Raw genomic sequence first — 6,348 nt, 5'->3', positions numbered from 1 at the left:
GGAGGAAAAATAATATGGTCCTTTTTCCATCTTTCCAGTAGAGTAGAACCAATTCTGGCACTGTAAAATCCATTATGGAAACAATAAAATAAATGCATTCTAAAGTAGCCATCATTGGTCAATTGGAATGTTATGATTGTTATACATGCCATAGCTTATCAAATATTATCCATAAGGAAGTATTCAATTCCTGTTGTGCCAATTATCCTACTACGTGCATCATAAACTTTTATGGCTTGTTATGGAATGTCACTTGGCTAACGATTTTTCCCTTCAAATATTGCATCATCACATTCGGATGGAAAACATATTCTAATGTGGCAAAGTGTTAAAGAAATTTAATACTCTAGGGCTAAATGAAACTGCTATGGTTCATCTCCTGGATAAGAACAACAATTTATGAATGCAATATTCATTTCCTGAGGTGAGCACAAGCAAAAACTTCATCTGAAACCTAAAACCTAGATGTTTGGCCTCTGGTAGTTTCCTCATTTAACTCATTGATGTCATATATTAAGGCCACTGGTAAGATCACATCTGGGGACTGCTCACTTTTTCAACTTCCCTAATTACTTTTACAGGGGACTCCTGGCATAATTGCATCAGCCGAGACCAGACCACAGAGTCCACAAGATCATCTTTCACTTTAAATATATTGCTAAAAATGTCAAAATAATCTATTTGTTTTCTCTTGATCATGAAAACTGATTAACAGATTGGTATTTGAATTCACAGAGGCATTTATTCAGAGCTAAGGTTCTAGAATGGTGTATGTGTCTAAGACTAGGGAATCCAGAGATGGTTCCACAGTCGTTATTTGCAGAAAAAGAAAAAAAGAACAATGCCAAGAACCATAATTTTTTTTTCCAAAAGCTAACGGTCTACCCCATATATTCTGGTATATTAAACACAAGAAATTTAACTCACAGGGAAACCTACTTAAGTCTTATCTGTGGATCTCAGGAAGTAGTACAGGACACAATTAGAGAACAATATTTTGAGCTTTTAATCTAATCCTCTTTCATTAAAAAAAATCACTCCTATTTAAATACAGAGATTCTAGGCCACGGGGCAAAATGTTCATATAATGTATGAGAGGTTCATTGCTTATCCATCTGAAACTTCTACAGAATCAGGAGGAAGTTTTGCTCAAAGCAAGAATTTGAAGAACTGTCAGTCACCATGGACATCCATAACTGGGGGCACTGAGACAGTAACAGAGGGAAAGGAAATTAAATACATAATAAGAAGCCACTTTTAGATGAAGACTAAGGTGTGAGGGAGGCTCTATGACATAAAATCAAAAGACAAACCAGTCGTGTGCTTTCATGAAGCGAGGGCCATGTGGAAGCAGCATGGAAGGAGAAAGATGAAAGCAAATGAGAAAACAGAAGGAAACCCAGCCTGAGTAGACTGAATGTTTGTGCCTCCCCCAATTCATATGTTGAAACCCTAATCCCAATGTGATGGTATTGGGAGGTGGGGTCTTGGGAAGGTGATTAGGTCATGAGAGTGGGCACCTTATGAGTGGGATTAGTGTCCTTGTAAGAAGAAGACTGAGAACTAGCTTGCTTCCTTTCTGCCATGTGAAGGTACAAGAAGAAGTTGGCAATCTGGCACCTGATTTTGGACTTCCAGCCTCCAGAACTGTGAGAAATAGATTTCTGACGTGAATAGTACTTTGTCTATAGTACTTTGTCATGGCAGCGGGCACTGAGACACAGCCTCCTCCGGAAAAATCCATGTCTATGACTCTTGGGATAAAGGGTACCCATTGGTTATTCTCTTCTGATACTCTAATGGTGTGCTTGAAATTTCTTGGAATTCCTCAGTCTTTTTCAATGCACCTTTCAAAAATGCTCAGAAGTACACAGAAGAGACCATCTTTCTCTATAAGACAGTCATGGCATAATATATCAGCGTAGCTAGACCTTGTTTTCGGGAGAATAAACTCATTATTATTTTACTCTCAATGCTGACAGCCTCCTCACCCCTGCATACTGCATGTAAACATCTCTGGACCAAGAATGTAGGTTCCAGGGAGATGCCCGGCACATGCAACTGCCTTCTTACTTGCTAGACTCTAACTCAGAGAAGAGATGTAGAACACGTAGGGAGGAGGGTACGGAAAATGAATTGGGTTCTAACTAATGTCTCACATGCTGCACCAGGTACTTTATATACTTGTTTATCTCACTCCATGCACATCACAACTCTGCACTGTAAGTATGCAGTGAGGAAACAGACACAGATCTCACAGGGCTTATGAGACTCCAAGTTTGTGCTTTTTCCGCTATTCCATTCTGTCATGAGTTCCCATGGGATTTTTCTTTTCAAATATTCAAAAGAACGTTACCTTGAAACTTACTATATTAGTTGAATGTTCAACTAATACAGGTTTTAAAAGTCAACAGAAAGTCCCTTTTCCAGCAGATGATCAAGTGGAATGCTGTATAGACTGGCCAGCATATCATAGAGCAAGACCACGTGAAAAGACTCAAATGAACAAGAATCATGTGGGAGAAGCAAGGCAGGTAGTAATACAAATCCCACAAGCAGTTAGAACAGTGGGTTCTCAGTGGATTGGAGCAGAAATCCTGTGTTTGTCAGGGCTGACAGATCCAATTATGTGCCAAGGACATGACCTGCAACGTAGCTGCAGTGATAGGATCCCACCTGCGAAAATTCCAAGTTATTTTCCTACCTGTGGTCATAGACCATATGTCTGTGCTCCTTCCCACACCCTCGAATGAAGGATGCTTCTTGTCTCCCAGGAACTCTTGGTCTTTTTGGCTGAAGGTGTGAATTCTGGAAAGGAGACCACCAGGTGATAAAGTAAGGAGACATAGGTGCAGACAACCAAAAGCAGTCACCTCAGTCCTGATTATGGACAAGGTAACAGATGTCAAATACAGGTGACCTTTACACACATGGGTGCTTACTAGAAAACCATTGTGTCACTTGCTAGTTCCCAGAACTTTGGGGATAGGTGAGAGATCGGGGGTGAAGTCAGGGGATTTTAAAAGAACATAGGATTTATTGGAAAGATAAGACTTTTGATGTAGCTGAAATAGACGGTTAATTAGGGAATACAGCAACAGAATTTTTATCACCACAATAAACGGAAGGCATAATGAAGCATCCAACAGATGTACTGCTCAACATTGTTCCACACGACAGAAACAAAGCCCCTCTCTTCTAGTAGCTTATAAAGAAAGGTTCATTGATACTGAACATAATCATAGCTGTGTGTGAATTTGTGTGTATGTAAGGGCAGGGCAGGGTATTGCTAAAATGCACAAAGAGCTTTATGTGTACAATCTTATTTATCCTTACACAACTTGATATGTGGTATGTACTACTATTTTCTTTATTTGATATATGTTAAAACCCAGGCTTGTAGAGGCAGGTAACATCCTAGAGTACAAACCAATATTTAAGTCAGAATTGGAACCCAGATCTACTGGACTCCAGAGACTATGGTTATCACCAATAGGTGGTGCTGCTTCTCACTTAGCTTTTCGCTGGGTGGATGTATTTGGGCCTCACCTCAATATGCTATACTGTAAATCTCAGAAGCTACTACATTTTTTAAAAATTAAGACTTGAATAGATAATTAAAATTTTTTAAATCAATTATTCACTGAAAATTGACCATAGGTTTGGCACTGGGCTAGGTTGTTTGGCTTAATTAAAGGTGTAGACACTAATCAAATGTTTCCATACATATGAGTGTGTTGGTTGTTTGGTGTCCTAGGGTAAAATGCAAAGTCTATGATATTTAAATATATTAATATAATCAAGAACATGTGTGCGTTATCATTGTCCTATTTTTAAAAAAAATTTTTAAAGTTTATTTTTCACAGAGAAAGAGAGAGAGAGAGACAGAGCATGGGTGGGGGAAGGGCAGAGAGAGGGAGACACAGAATCTGAAGCAGGCTCCAGGCTCTGAGCTGTCAGCACAGAGCCCGACGTGGGGCTCAAACCCACGAACCGTGAGATCATGACCTAAGCCAAAGTCAGATGCTCAACCGACTGAGCCACCCAGGCGACCCTATCATTGTCCTATTTTTAAAGCAGAGCAATGGGTTTTTAGAATTGAAGTTTACACAGAACTTTATTTTGCTTAAATTGATACTTAACCTTCTTTGCTGTAATCAGGATCTTGGACTTCAATCATGAGGTGGCTACTCAAATCAGATGCTTTTAGGGGTGTGTGTGTGTGTGTGTGTGTGTGTGTGTGTATGTGTGTGTGTCAGTGATGGGGGAGTCACATAATTGAGGAGAATATTGAAGAGACTGGCTCAGGTGGGGAAGCAGAATGAAACACCAAATCAAAGGCAAGATGCCAATTGTGTGCTGTATTGTATAAATCAAAGAGGCGCCTGATGATATGGCTGAGGCTGTCGTTGTGAAAATGAAGAGGAAAGGAGCCCTTTCAGGAATAATGGGGAAAGTTGATTGCTTAGTAGAGTAAGGAAGAGAAAGATAATTTTAAGAGTGTATTTTAAATGGGAAGATAGTTATAAAATCAAATATTCAACGAAACTATTAAAATCGGTTTCTTTTCACAATACATATTGAATTGCATAAGATTGCCCAAAAGTTGTACACTAATTTTCTTTGAGTGTGCCATATGTATAACCTATCAAAAGTATTCTACAGTTATTCGTATATTTTTATCTCCAAGGCTTGCAACAAATTAAAACTTCAGCTTCTGTGAAGACAAATAAATTTACCTCCAGAATCCTTATATGGCCTTAATGTTTACTCTTTTAGCCTTGGGTCCCTGCCTGGAGAAAATCCATTCTCCTTTTTGTTTGATTGAAAGATTGTAACAACCCCCCTCCCGAATTTACAATAAGATCAAAAATGGCATTTTATTTGCCCATCTGGAGATCACCGAATGTGTAAAGCTTGTCCGTGTGGAGGCCATCTGTTGTGAATGGAGACCCACATGGAAACTTAATCCTTGAACTTCTTTTTCAACTTTCTCTTTTACTTGCCTGAGTAGAAGGCAATTCACACACGTCACTTGTGATACAAACTGAGGCCAGGACAGGTTGCTGCCTTTTAATGTCACAAACATTTTCATTCGCCCAACTGCAAGCATCTCTCCACAAAGATCTAAAGAGTGAAAAATTCTTGGCACTGCCGTTCCCCAACATCATGACACAAACTGAAAGTCAGAGGCAGAACTCTCTTAATGGCTGTTACTTAGGCTATATGTAGACAGGGGGAAGAGTGCTAGGAAATTGAATCCAGTTCCTTTTCTTTGAAGGTATCCGTAGTCTCTCTAAGCAATTCTGAATGTCTTGAACTTCCTGGGCTCAATTGTTTTGTTTGTTTGTTTTTGTTTTACTTTGCCTCCTTGCATGTTCCCGTTTCCAGATGGAGAGAGTATCTTCTCTGAGCTATAAGTTATTCCAAAATAATGTTACTTATGGAGTAGGACGAATGAGTGAGTCACAAGGGACTGGACTTCTCAGAGACACTTCAGATGTGAATAAAATTTTGTAGACTCACACTCTTTTTGTCCTACTTATCTTATCTGTAGGTACAGTTTCATGTCCATAAATACCACAAGTCAGCATGTTAACTAAACTGGCTTGATCCTAAGACCCAGTGCACAGCCATGAGCATGGAGGCCAGAGTGCTTGTCTGGAAGCTGTCTGCATCACACTGTCTTGTGACCCTCCCAATGGACTTCAGCACTTGACATGTTTGTCATTAAAGTCAAAAAAATTGCTTCTTAAAATATCGTTGTAAGCTCTCTGTTTTGCTTATTAATTTTTAAAAAATATTTATTTATTTTTGAGAGAGATAGAGTACGAGTGGGAGAGGAACAGAGAGAGGGGGAGACATAGAATCCAATGCAGGTTCCAGGCTCCGAGCTGTCAGCACAGAGCCAGACATGGGGCTTGAACCCACCAACCATGAGATCATGACCCGAGCCAACTTAACCAACTGAGCCACCCAGGCACCCTCTCTGCTTTGCTTCTTACATGGTGTTGTTCCTCAATCCTCCTTACAGTCCTTCACACCGTTTCTGTTTGTGATAGTTCCTTTGTGTAAAGTCTTTGCCAAATGCTAGTTATCTCTCCCACTGGAACTTTCTACCCTCAATTTAAACAGCCTCTAAAAATTATAAACACTGCTACCAAAGTAATCTTCTCTTTCTTGTCTTTTCAGTCCCTGAACTGTATGTGTGATTTCAATTTGCGTACTGTTCTGAAGAAAGAAAATGCAGTGGTAATGGCAATAGCAATTGTTTTACTATTTTTTAAGTGAAGCTGTGCTCTTGGTAATAGTGAAAGATTGAAAACAACTTAAATGTTGAACCACAGG

This window comes from Panthera pardus, unplaced genomic scaffold (genome assembly GCF_024362965.1).
Source record: "Panthera pardus isolate Hobbes unplaced genomic scaffold, ASM2436296v1 HiC_scaffold_17, whole genome shotgun sequence".
In the NCBI taxonomy this organism is placed as follows: domain Eukaryota; kingdom Metazoa; phylum Chordata; class Mammalia; order Carnivora; family Felidae; genus Panthera; species Panthera pardus.
This window is presented reverse-complemented; position numbering follows the sequence as displayed.